The following is a 14,513-nucleotide window of genomic DNA, read 5'->3' as shown; positions in this document are numbered from 1 at the left end:
TCGCAGGCACACAGTTCCTGGGAATAAAGAAAAACTCTTGTTATACAATAAAAATGTTTCACCAAGATCCCATGCTCCTGGACCTGCCCACCTAACAGTAACTGTAAACAATAAACTTTCTTGATAGCTACACAAAGCTTCTAACATTGCATGTTAGAATGTAACTGAGGAATAAGCTGCATAACGTTGCTAACTCTATAACCTTCCAAATGACACAATAAACAATAGTATATCACTGATGCCAATGACCAAATGCAACCTATTGATATAAATAAAGCTGGCAGCTTGACCATTCTGCCATTCTGTCATTCTGACTCTGCATCTTCTCTTTCTGTCTCTTTTCATTTTCCTTACATTTAATATTAATATCCATACAGTTATCTCTAAAGCTAATATAATAGCTACCCTGTGACCACATTATTGATATTACATTAATATTAAAGGCCACAGGGAAGATATAATATTAGTTTTAGTTGCAATATTATGGATATCATAGTAGTCTTAAAAGCCATTGAAGGTATTATCACAAGATAGCTATTGTATTAAATTTAGAGGTCACACTATGAATATTATGATATTAAAGTCTAGAGGGCAGTTATCATATTAGTTTTGGATGCTATATTATCAATATTAAAGGACACAAGGAAGTTATTACATTAGTTTTACATGGTATATTATAAATATCATATTAGCACTAAAGGCCACAGAGCAGTTATTACTTTAGTTTTAAAGAGCACAATATGTTTATCATATTACATATCATATTAAAGGGCCCAGGCAGCTACTATATTAAGTTTAGGAGCTACAGTATGGATAGCATATTAGTTTTAAAGTCCACAGGGTATCTAATATCATGTAAGATACCCTGTGGATATCATGTAAGTATTTAAAGTCACAAGGCAGCATTTATAATCACTTACATTTTATAGTATTGATTTTATACTAGTATTAAAGTCCACAGGGCAGTTATTATATCACTTTTTGATGCAATAGTATGGGTAAATATTAATATTAAAGGCCAAAGGATTAGGGCTAGCGCCCATGGATTCAATACCCAGTACCTTCCCCCCAAAAGATTAAACTCTTCTAAAGTAAAACCTTAGGACATGGTTATATTTTCTCAAACACCTAATTATTTAATTATTCATATAGTTAATTAAAATCAAATAGTTCAAACTAATATAAAATTCAAAGTATGTGGGCTGGGGTTGTAGCTCACTGGTAAAGCACTCATCTAGCATGTGTGAGGTGCTGGGTTTGAGGCTCAGCACCACATAAAAATAAATTAATGAAAATGAAGGCATTGTGTCCAGTTACAACTAAAAAATAACTTTTAAAAAATTCAAAGTATGTGCCTCTTTTGCATATTTCATGTTGAAGTAATAACATGTTAACTTATTATATTTTTATGCTGTCACTAGGTTCTAGGTTTTCCTTCTTAAAACATGATCACTACAGGGGGAAAAAATGACATTTTAGAGATTTTATTTCAACTCATGGTTTAACTTTCTCTAAAGAGTTACTTTATTAAAAAAATTGTCCTAATACAAATTGACTCACTGTGACTGAATGACTTACCCAAAGAATTCTTGTCTCTATTTTATTTCTATACAGACCTTTTAGCAGCAATATAATTAAATATTTGTCACTGGGGCAAATAGTCAAAGAAATAGTCATCTCCTCCAAGACCTCTACAGGAAGTGGTGAGCCAAGAGAAATAGAGGTGTCAACTCAGTCCAGGAGTGATAATAGATGCTGCTGTGTTGTGGGAAAACACTCTACCTTTTAGAAATCACACGGAGCTATGGATGCCCAAACTCTTGCATGAGTCTAAATCTAGTAGAAATTCTAAGTAATTTTTTTGTCTCTAGCTCATCATGAAGCTCATGACAACTAAAGGATCTATGGGGCTGAAGATGTATCTCAGTGGTAGAAGGATTTCCTAGCATGCAGGAGGCCCTAGGACCAACCCCCAGAACCACAAAAGGAAAAAAAAAGAATTTGTGTCTTATTTGTGTAATCAAATAGAAAATGAATAATCATTTCTCTTAAGAAAACATGTTGGGCCTAAAACACTTGAGACTCTCAAAATCAAAATACTCTCCTTATACTGTATTGCATACCTAGACCATCATGAACAGTGGTGTCACATCATAAAGCATGTTCGCATTAAGAATACCATCAAAACTACAAAAAGGCTTTATTGACTGTTGATAAGAAAAATGAACATAATCTAGCTTAGGAAATTATTAACACAATATTAGGATAACATTAGGATAAAATGTAATCATGGCATTTCCCACATGAAATAATTCTAACTACTAATAAATACATAATTTCAAAAGAAAGTCAAATATCTGAAATCAAAAGCAAATTGATACATTTTTAAATAATATTTTGAACAGAGGCAAAACACTTAAAGAGTTCTCCCGCAAGAATTCCTGACAACATAAAGTATCATGCGTATTAGAAGGCCCGTCCCTTTGCATGCAAGGAATAAGAGAACTTACTGATGAATGTAGAACTTTAATAGGACATATGGACATGCTTTCTAAATTTTAGAGAAGAAAAAATATCTTTTTTTAAAAAAAGCTTATTTTTAGTAAATGTATCTGAATTACAAAAAAGCAGCTACTGACTTGTCTCTTACATTTTGAAATGATTTGCATCTCAGGAAATTTCATCTATAGTAGTTTTAAATATCATGAAATATCAATAGTTGACATTAAAAATATCATCATCCCTCTTCTCTTTGAAACTGTTTTGAAATTTTCTTAGAATAATTTCATATGAATTTGGAAGACGCACTGTGGTATATGTGTATATGTGGAAATACATGACCTTTTAAAAAAATCTTTATTTTTAGTTGTAGTTGGACACAATACCTTTGTTTTATTTACTTATTTTTATGTGGTGCTGAAGATTGAACCCAGGGCCTCGCATGTGGTAGGTGAGTGCTCTACTACTGAGCCACAACCCCAGCCCCAATATATGATTTTTTGAAACCATACCTCTCATGCTTGAGTCCTGTCAAAGACATCTTCTGTGTGTGTGGTGCTAGGATGGACTCCATGGCCTCTCACATGGCAGGCAAGTGCTCCGCCACTGAGCTGCACACCCAGTCTCCAAAGATACCTTAATAAGTGGAAATTAATTAAAATCATTTGATTATGAGCATTTCCAAACAATACAATTCTCTCAAACCAATTCTCTCAATCAAAATCAAAGTAACCTAAAAGTAATTTTTAAAACATTCCTTATAAAAAATAGAAGTCCACAGAATTAAAAATTCTATAAAGGGCTAGATTTGTGGTGCAAAGGCAGAACATTTGCCTGGAATGTGTCAGGCCCTGGGTTTAATGCTCAGCAACACATATAAATAAACAAAATAAATAAATAAAATAAAAAGATCCACTGACAACTAAAAAAATATTTTAAAAATTCTGTAGAAAACTGAAAGAATATTAATCAAAAATTGAATTGGAAAAACCTACTGCCCAGAACTGGAGACCTGGAGGCCATGGGGAATTACATTACAAAGTAACTCTAAAATTAGAAAATGAGTCAATTAACATACAGAACCTTGGGCTGATATTAGAGTTCTCCCACTGGATGGGATCGTGGGATCATCAGGGCTCAAGGCTGACTGTCATCTGCCCTTTAACAAATTCTGACTTTATTTCAAATGTTCATGATCTATAGAGAAAACAAAAAGAGAGAAAGGTGACTTTTCTAAAGTTATTTTATGGTATATTGAATTCTGATACAGTCAAGATAATTCATCCAATGCAGGATGTCAGTGTTTATACAACAGATGTTATTTGTGCACCATTACAAATATACTGCCAATTAGCACAGCAGCCAGGGAGCTGCTCATCCTAGACTAGCAGGGACAGAGTCTGGAGGAGGGGGAGGGGAGGTCAGGAGGAGGAGGGGGCCTGGAAGATGGCTGGGGTCTGGAGAAGAGGCAGGGTCTTAAAGAGGAGGAGGGTTGGGCTGGGGTTATGGCTCCGTGGTAGAGCGCTTGCCTAGCATGTGGCACTGGGTTCAAACCTTAGCACCACATAAAAATAAATAAACAAAATAAAGGCATTGTGTCCATGTGCAAAACAAAAATTTTAAAAAAAGAGAGAGAGAGAGAGAGGAAGGTGAGGTCTGCAGGAGGAGCAGGACAGGAAGAAGGGAAAGGTCTGGAGGAGAGGCAGGGTCTGAAGGAGGGGGAGAATGAATCACAAGGGGGCAGGGCTTGTCAGATGGTTGGGACCTGACAGAGGGACAGGCCCTAGAACATGAGTAAGACATAGAGGAGAGGCAGGGTAGGAAGGAGGGGGAAGGTGGTTCAGGAGGCAAGGCAGGGACGAAGAATATGGGTGGGGTCTGGAGAAGAGGCAGGGTCTGGAGGGGGAAGCCTTAGCAAGAGGGTCCTGGAGGGGTGGCTTCTTGCTAATTAAACTCTCCACCAAAAGAAAAATGTGTGGCTGCGGTAGCTCAGTGGTAGAGTGCTTGCCTAGCATGTGTGAGGCACTGGATTTGATCCTCAGCACAACATATAAATAAATAAAATAAATGTATTGTGCCCTTCTATAACTAAAAAAAAATTTTAAACAAAACTAAGCAAAGATTAAAGAATAAAAATGTGGTTCATTATTAAAAATACAGGGATGTATTTTTAATAAATTCTGGCTTTGTTAGAAGTAATATATTTAAACCTAAGCCGTTCAGAAGGCTGAGGCAGAAGGATCTTGAGTTCAAAACCAGCCTCAGGGGGCTGGGGATGTGGCTCAAGCGGTAGCGCGCTTGCCTGGCATGCATGCGGCCCGGGTTCGATCCTCAGCAAAGATGTTGTGTCCGCCGATAACTAAAAAATAAATATTAAAATTCTCTTTCTCTCTCTCCCTCTCTCACTCTTAAAAAAAAAAAAAAAAAAAAAAAAAAACCAGCCTCAGCAAAAACAAGGAATGAAGCAACTCAGTGAAACCCTGTCTCTATAATACAAAATAGGGCTGCCCCATACCAGGCATCTCCGTCAGGCTGCTCTGAGGAGAATGGAACCCTGGGCATCCCTAGAGACACGACCCATGAGGCTCCTCACACCAGGAGTCTTTCTCAGCCACTCTGAAGAGAAGGGAACCCCGGGCATCCCTAGAGACGTGACCCAAGAGAGTCCCCACACTGGCGTCTCCTCCAGACCTCTTTGAGGAGAAGGGAACCCCGGGCTTACTTAGAGACATGACCTGTGAGGGTCCCCAACCCTGGCATCTCCCTCAGGAAACCCTGGAAACCCTAGAAACATGCCACATGAGGGCCCCCAAGACAAGCGTCTCCCTCAGGCTGATCTGAAGACAAAGGAACCCCAGGTATTCCTAGCGCCACGACTCACGAAGTCTCTAAGCCAAAAGTCCGCTGAGGCTGCTCTAAGGAAAAGGGAGCTCCGCATGACCCACGAGGGTCCCCAACCTGGGTCTCTCTCACAATCTGCTCTGAGAAGGGAGCTCTGCCCCTCTCTGTGGAGTGACCCAACACTCCAGTACTGGGGCTCTCCCGGGTTGGTCCTGAGGGGGAAGCCAGCTCTCCTCGCTCTCAGGGAGGCAGTATTAAAGATGGTGGCGAGGCCCTGCCCCTTCTTGACCACGCCCCGTTGGCCACGAGCACTTGCACCAGCTGCTCAGGGCTCAGAGGCGGGGCCTCTCCTGGCTCCCTGGTGAATGTCAGCACCTTCTTCCACCCTCAGCAGTTACTGAATAAAATCTGTTCCCACTGCTGTAACTAGGTCTGGCTGTGGCACCATAAGGAGTGGAATCTCAGGAGAGGAGAAATGGAGTCCAGGAGACCCCTCCCTCTACTCCACAGTCCAAGGGCTGCAGCAGCCTGAGCCAGGTGGGCAGAGGCACAGAGGGAGGCTTCCACAGGGAGTCTAGACCCTCACTCAGGCGCACAAGGGCAGAGACCACCTCAAAGGCTTCTGGGACATGTATCTTTGAGACAGAATGACTTAGCCAGGGTCTGCCTCATTTTAGAATCAGGAATTTTAAGAAAATCTGTTAATTCCCAGCCCAGTGTGACCACTGTAGGAGGGTAGAAGAACCTGAGCTCAGACCAAATTCCCAGTAGCCTATGAGAGCATTCTAGGTCATTCAGTCTGTCCTGCCTGTCCAGCTCTCACCATAGATGCCTCTGGGAGCTGCAGGCTACACAGATTCAGGGTTCTCAGGGATTCTAGACAGTGTAGTCTGGTGCTCTGCTCACACAGTCTTTGCCCTTCAGGACCATGGAAGTTGTGTGCCATGTGCTGGCCCAGGCACCCTGGCAGTGGACTCTGGTGTTCTACCCATGCAACCCTCACCCCAGAAGCCTAGGGGCTGCAAGATGCACATTTACCCTCATACCCCCAGGATTCTGGGTAGTGCAGTCTTCTATTCTATAATGCAGCCCAGCTGCAGAGGTCTCTGTGAGCTGCAGGCTACTCAGGAACCCCTAGTGATTCTGAACAGTGTAGCCTGGCATTCTGACCATTTAGCCCTCACTCCAGAAGCCTATGGGGGCTTCAAGTAGCACATTCACCCTCATATACCCACCCAGAATTCTAGGTAGTGTAATCCAGTCTTCTACAATGCAACCCCCACCCCCAGCAGAGGTCTCTAGAAATTGTAGTCTACACAGTCATTCAGGCATCCCTAGGGATTCTGGACAGTCTAGTCTGGTGTTCTGCCAAGGCAGCCATCACTACAGTGGATTCTGGGAGCTGCAAGCCCCCAAGGATCATGGGTATTATAGCCTGGTGCTATGTTCAACTGTACAGTGACTACTTAGAGCTCAGAGCCCTCAGGAATTCTGAGTATTGTAGTCAGATCTACTCAGTCAGCCCTGACCTCCAAGAATTCTAGGTAGTATAGCTCAGCTCTCTACGCTGCAGCCCTCACTATTGCAGATCCTGGGAACTGTGATCCCCACTGAGGATTCTGCATAAGGTAGTCCAGTGTTTTGCATACATGCCCCTACTGCAAGGGCCATGAGAACTGAAGGCCACATGCTTGCCTTGGTACTGAAGACCTCACTGTGGAAGCCTCCTGGAATTGCAGGCAGCACACTCACCAGTGTGTCCCCAGGAATTGTAGGTAGCATAGTCTGACCTGCATAATGCACAGCTCTCACTTGGGAGGCCCCTAGGAGTTGCAGGCTGCATACTCACCTGGGAAACACACCTCACCAAGGATTCTGGATACTGTAGTGAAGCTCTCAGTCCAACAGTCCTCACAACAGAGGATCCTGAGAGCTGCTGGCACCGAGATTTGTGGGTAATATGTCCTGTGTTTTTCCTACTCACTGCAGAAAATTCTGAAGCTCAAATTCCCCCTTAGGATTGTGGGTAATGCAGTTCAATGGTTTGCCCACTCACCACAGAGGATTCTGGGAGCTGCAGTCCCTGAGGGTTCTGGATAATGCAGTCTAGGGTTTGCCTGCACAGTCCTGCTGAGGATCACAGGAGCTGAAGACCCCATGCTTTCCCTGATACCCTAGAGATTCTAGGTAGTGTGCTCTAACAATACAACCATCACCAAAGAAACCTCTGGGACTTACAGGGTCAGGGTATGAAGGCATCCCCAGAAGTTCTGAGCATTGAAGTCTAGTATTCTACCCATGCAATTCTCACCCCAGAGGCTCTTGGGCAGAGCAGGCACCCAAAAGTAATTGGTAGTATAGTTTGCTTTTTGGTCACTACAGCCCTCTCTGCAGAGATCTCTGCAAGCTGCAGGTCCCCAAGAATTATGGGTAGCACAGTTTGTCACTTGACCCATGCTGCCCTCACTGCAGAAGGCTCTGGTAACTGCAATGAGGATACTGCAGTTACCCAGGATTCAGGGTAGTGGAATCCATCGTAATCTTTACATCTCTCACCTTATGAGGCTCCTGAGGGCTTCTTACTACATTTTCATGAGCCCTTACCCTCAGGCCCCAGTGAGACTCCAGACACTGGGCCCTCCCTGCACCACCTTGAGGGGGCATTTGTGTCCTTAGACACTCAAGCCACACAAAATACATTGACATACCATGATAATGAGCAGCCAAAGCCTCAGTAAGAAATACTGTTGTTGTTGTGGGGCTGGGGATGTGGCTCAAGTGGTAGTGTGCTCACCTGGCATGCGGGGGGCGCTGGGTTTGATCCTCAGCACCACATAAAAATAAAGATGTTTTGCCACCAAAAACTAAAAAATAAATATTAAAAAAAGAAATACTGTTATAAAATAAGTTCTGCTAAAATATTACCTGAGAAAGTAAAGAACATGGCAGAACTTCCTTCTCAGCACACCAGGCAGTGCACAGGAAGCTTCTTCCTCATGTTTTCCTCACATGGACCTCAGTCATCCTGAATCCACAGTGGAGTCTCCATGGGTAGGTGCCGAGGAGAAGGAAGCTCTGGTCCTCACCATAGATATATCCACCAGGCATCCCCAGGCCTTGGTATCTTTCTAGATGTGTCCCCAGGATTTAAAAAAAAATGTTCTACACCTTAGATAGAGCCCCTAGGAGTCCCTAGATGTGGCATCTCTCAGGTGGGTCCCCAGGAGAAGGAAGTTTGATTAGGGCACAGAACACAGCCCCCAAAAGCAGTTGATCAAAGAAAGTTGTTCTGAGTGCCCCCTGCTGGCCACTGTAGACAGTGCAGGATGGTGGGTGTTCACTGTTCAGAGCTGCACCCCCTTGTGCTAGGCACAGTGAAGCTCTAAAATTTATAGTTGTGACTATTCCAGGTCATGATTTTGGAAATCAAAAAGAAATAGAGCCTACCATCCTATGTCTTGATCAGAATGGATGGAGATAGCAAGCAGCAAAATACATGGCCCATAGATAAAATTTCATTGAATTCAGCAATCATGTAGAGGAAACAGTGAAATTTATAAACTGGAATAAGAAAAATTTTAAAACATTAATATTTAAAATAGAGACCCCAAATCTGAAGTACTTTCATGTAAGTCTTAAAGTACAATCATTCTTTCAGAAAATCTTGAAATGTTTAGAAAGAAATCAAATAAAATATAAATAAATGCAGATATACTTTGTTCAGGTCTCAATATAATTAAGATAAAATTATCTCAAACCTGACCTGAAGATTCAGTGCATTCCAGAAATTCCCAACAAACTGTTTTTAAACCTAGACTAGACAGCACTGACTGCAAAAGGACACACTTCAAGAAGCCACATATATGGACACCAGAACCTATCAAAATACTCTCTAGACTTGCATTTAAAATGGGAAACTGTAAAACTCTAGAAGATATGCATGACCACATGTTTCATGAATACAACCCCCTCCAAAAAAAATCCATGAAAGCTGGGGATGTGGCTCAGTGGTTAAGCACCCCTGGGTTCAATCCCTGCTACCAAACAAACAAACAATAACAGCAAGAAATCCATGAAAGAAAAACCTGATAATGTGGACTGTATTAAACTGCTCTTTAAAAAAAAATCATATTAAGGCGATAAAAAGACAAGTCAAAGACTGGGGGAAACTTTGGAAAGTATATGTCTAAAACAAACTTGTGTACAAAATATAGTAAGACACTCAACAATAACCCAACATAATGGGTAAAGATCTGAACAGACAAAGCACAAGAAAGATACAAGATGGCAAAGAAGCATAGAAATGACTCTTAGTATCACCTGTCATGAGGAAAGCATAAAACTAAGACCCCAACGTACACTGCACAACTATTAAGCTGCTAAGGTCTTTACTAAAGTGTAGTATCAACCATGAAGATGATGAGCAGCCACAGGAACTCTTTTGAGACCCTGCCTCTAAATAAAATACAAAAAAGGGCTGGGGATGTGGCTCAGTGATTAAGTGCCCCTGGATTCAATCCCCAGTACACCCACACACACACACACACACACACAAAAAAAAAAAAAAAAAAAAAAAAAAAAAAGATTAAACTACTCTAAAGTAAAACCTTAGGACATGGTTATATTTCCTCAAACACCTACTTGTTTAATTATTTATACAGTTAATTACTGGTAACTGAAATTCTTAGCTAGATCTGTATTTTATTAGGAACATTTATAACACAAAAATCAAATAGTTCAAACTAATATAAAATTCAAAGTATGTGCCTCTTTTACATACTTCATGTTGAAGTAATAACATATGATAACTTATTATATTTTTAACATGTCACTAAGTTCTAGGTTTGTCTTCTTAAAACTTGATCACTACAGGGAAAAAAATGACATTTTAGAGATTCTATTTAAACTCATGGCTTAACTTTCCCTAAAGAGTGACTTTATTTTTAAAAAGTCCTAATACTAATTGACTCACTGTGACTGAATGACTTACCCCAAAGAATTCCTGTCTCTATTTTATTTCTATGCAGACCTTTTAGCAGCAATATAATCAAATATTTGTCACTGGGACAAATAGTCAAAGAAATAATCATCTCCTCCAAGACCTCTGCAGGAAGTGGTGAGCCAAGAGAAACAGAGGTGCCAGCTCAGTCCAGGAGTGATAATAGATGCTGCTGTGTTGTGGGAAAACACTCTACCTTTTAGAAATCACAAGGAGCTATGGATGCCCAAACTCTTGCATGAGTCTAAATCTAGTTGAAATTCTAAGTAATTTTATTGTCACTAGCTCATCATGAAGCTCATAACAACTAAAGGATCTATGGGGCTGAAGATGTAGCTCAGTGATAGAAAGATTTCCTAGCATGCAGGAAGCCCTAGGACAAACCTCCAGAACTACAAAAGGAAAAAAAAGAATTTATGTCTTATTTGTGTAATCAAATAGAAAATGAATAATCATTTCTCTTACGAAAACTTGTTGTGCCTAAAACACTTGAGACTCAGAATCAAAATACTCTCCTTATAGTGTATTGCATTGCTAGACCATCAAGAACAGTGGTGTCACATCATAAAGCATGTTCACATTAAACTTACCATCAAAACAACAAAAAGGCTTTATTGACTGTTGATAAGAAAAATGACACAAGCCACTCATCTCAGCTATTTGGGAGGATAAAGCAGAAGGATCACAAATTTGAGGCTGACATTAGCAATTCAGCTAGACCCTGTCTCAAAATGAAATTGTAACAAGGACTGGGGACATATGTAGCTCAGGGCTTGCATAGCACATGCAAAGCCCTGGGTTTGATCCCCAGTGCCCCCCCCCCCAAAAAAAAAAAACTTCTCCAGGTGAGACATCTGATAACAGTCAACTAGTCAACTATGGCAGGTACAGAACAGGACAGAAGCCATTATGTCAACCTCCTCAAAATGATTAAAGTAAACCTGCACTTTGTTCAGCTCACAATACTAACATGTCTGATTTCTGCTTCTAATAATTCAAATATAACCATTTGAATATGATCAGAAGTGCATGTACTTTTCTAATGAATCCAACAAATATGAAAGAGATACTTAACTGCATTCTGAAGGTCACCTTATAAGCACAACACTAGGATAAAATGTAATCATGGCATTTCCCACATGAAATAACCTTAAATACTAATAAATACATTAAAGCTATTAAATAGTAATAAATACCTAATTTCAAAAGAAAAACAAATTTATGAAATCAAAAGCAAATTGTTACATTTTAAAATGATATTTTGAATAGAAGAGGCAAAATTCTTAAAGGGTTCTCCCACAAGAATTCCTGACAACATAAAGTATCATGCTCATTAGAAGACCCATCCCTTTGTATGCAAGGAATAAGAGAACTTACTGATGAATGTAGAACTTTAATAGGACGTATGGACATGCTTTCTAAATTTGAAAAGAAGAAAATGTCTTTTTTTTAAAAAAGCTTATTTTTAGTAAATGTATCTGAATTACAAAAAAGCAGCTACTGACTGGTATCTTACATTTTGTAATGATTTGCACCCTAGGAGATTTCATCTATAGTGGTGTTAAATATCATAAAATATCAACAGTTAAAATTTAAAATATCATCATCCCTCTTCTCTTTTAAAACTGATTTGAAATTTTCTTAGAATAATTTCATATGAATTTGGGAGAGGCACTGTGGTATATGTGTATATGTGTAAATACATGATCTTTTAAAAAAATATTTATTTTTAGTTGTAGTTGGACACAATACCTTTGTTTTATTTACTTATTTTATGTGGTGCTGAGGATCCAACCCAGCTCCTCTCATGTGGTAGGTGAGTGCTCTACCACTGAGCCACAACCCCAGCCCCAATACATGATCCTTTTAAAGCATACCTCTAATGCTTGAGTCCTGTCAAAGACATCTTCTGGGATGGACTCCATGGCCTCTCACATGCCAGGCAAGTGATCTGCCATTGAGCTGCACACCCAGTCTCCAAGGATACCTTAATAAATGGAAATTAATTAAAATAATTTGATTATGAGCATTTCCAAACAAGAAAATTCTCTCAAACAAAACAATTCTCTCAATCAAAAACAAAGTAAGCTAAAAGTAATTTGTAAAATATTCCTTATAAAAAATAGAAGTCCACAGAATTAAAATTTCTATAAAGGGCTAGAGTTGTAGTGCAAAGGCAGAGTGTTTGCCTGGCAAGTGTTAGGCCCTGGGTTCAATCCTCAGCACCACATATAAACAAAATAAGTAAATAAAATAAAAAGATCCACTGACAACTAAAAAATATTTTTAAAATTATGCAGAAAACTTAAAGAATATTAGTTAAAAATTGAATAGAAAAAACCTACTGCACAGAGCTGGAGGCAATGAGGAATTACATAGAAAAATAACTCTAAGTTAAGAAAAATAAATGAATCAATTAGCATACAGAACCTTGGGCTGGTATTAGAGTTCTCCCACTGGATGGGATCCTGGGATCATCAGGGCTCAAGGCTGACTGTCATCTGCCCTTTAACAAATTCTGATTTTATTTCAAATGTTCATTATCTATAAACAAAAAGAGAGAAAAAGGTGACTTTTCTAAATTTATTTTATGGTATATCAAATCCTGATATAGTTAAGATAATTCATCCAATGCAGGATGTCAGTGTTTATACAACGGACGTTATTTGTGCACCATTACAAATATACTGCCAATTAGCACATCAGCCAGGGAGCTACTCATCCTAGACTAGCAGGGGCAGAGTCTGAAGGAGGGGGAGGGAAGGTCAGGAGGAGGAGGAGGGGGCCTGGAAGATGGCTGGGGTCTGGAGAAGAGGCAGGGTCTTAAAGAGGAGGAGGGTTGGGCTGGGGTTTATGGCTCAGTAGTAGAGCGCTTGCCTAGCATGTGTGAGGCACTGGCATCAATTCTCAGGACCACATGAAAATAAACAAACAAATGTAGAACTTTAACAAGACGTACTGATATGCTTTCTAAATTGAAAAGTAGAAAAGAAAATGTCTATTTAAAAAATTTATTGTTAGTAAAAATATTTCTTAATTACAAAACTCAGCTATTGACTTGTCTCTTACACATTATAATGACTTGAGTCCTTAGGAAACTTCATCTACAGTGGTTTTAAGAATTATGCAGGGGACTGGGGTTGTGGCTCAGCAGTAGAGCACTCACCTAGGATGTGTGAGGCCCTGACTCAGATCCTCAAAAGCACATAAAAATAAATAAAATAAAGGTTTAAAAAAAGAATCATGCAATATAATACTTGACATTGAAATGTTTTCTTAGAAAATTTTCATCGAAATCTGGAAGACATATTGTGGTGTATATATATAAATATATAATGTTTTTAAACATATCTCTGGATACCTCTGATCCTTGAGTTCTGCCAAATGACATTGTGTATGTAAAAATATGTGTGTGTGTGTGTGTGTGTGTGTGTGTGTGTGTGTGTGTGTGGTGCTGGGATGTGGCTTTATAATAACAGTGTATCCCTCTGTGTGTGTGTGGTGCTGGGATGTGGCTTTATAATAACAGTGTATCCCTCTTCTTAACTGTTATTATAAAGCCAAGTTACTTTTATTCTACATTCATCTTATCATCATTTAAATGCATTACCACATTCATGGACAATGAATTATTTTGGCAGAAGCTGTAGAGCACTTGAAAACTAAAATGTAAGATGCTATTTATTATAGATCAATCAATTCAAGATAAATGATTTCTAATTTGAAGATGTAAGCCAGTAGAAAAGCTAGATTGGGCTCATAAACACCTGACTCTTGGTGCAGGCACTGACTTCCTCACAAAAGACCCATAAAGGTCAAAAAATAAAACCAAGACTCAATAAGTGGGATGCCTTCAAATTAAAATGCTCTGCCCTGTAAAGGAAATAGGATCATGAAGAGAGCCCCTCAGAATGGGAGAAAGTCTTTTCCATCTACTTTTCCAACAAGGGATTAATATCCAGAAATATAAATAACTCAATACATGTAACAACAGAAAAATGAATAGCTCAATACAAAAATGGGTGAAAGAACTAAGCAGACATTTCTCAAAAGGAGAAATACAAATGGCCAAAAACATGGGGAAAAAAAGGTTCAACATGCCTGGCAATCAGAGAAATGCAAATCACATCTACATTAAGATTTCATCTCCAGTTAGAAGGGCAAACATCAGGAA

Source organism: Callospermophilus lateralis, chromosome 1 (assembly GCF_048772815.1).
Source record: "Callospermophilus lateralis isolate mCalLat2 chromosome 1, mCalLat2.hap1, whole genome shotgun sequence".
Taxonomy (NCBI): Eukaryota; Metazoa; Chordata; class Mammalia; order Rodentia; family Sciuridae; genus Callospermophilus; species Callospermophilus lateralis.
Note: the sequence above shows the minus strand (reverse complement) of the source record.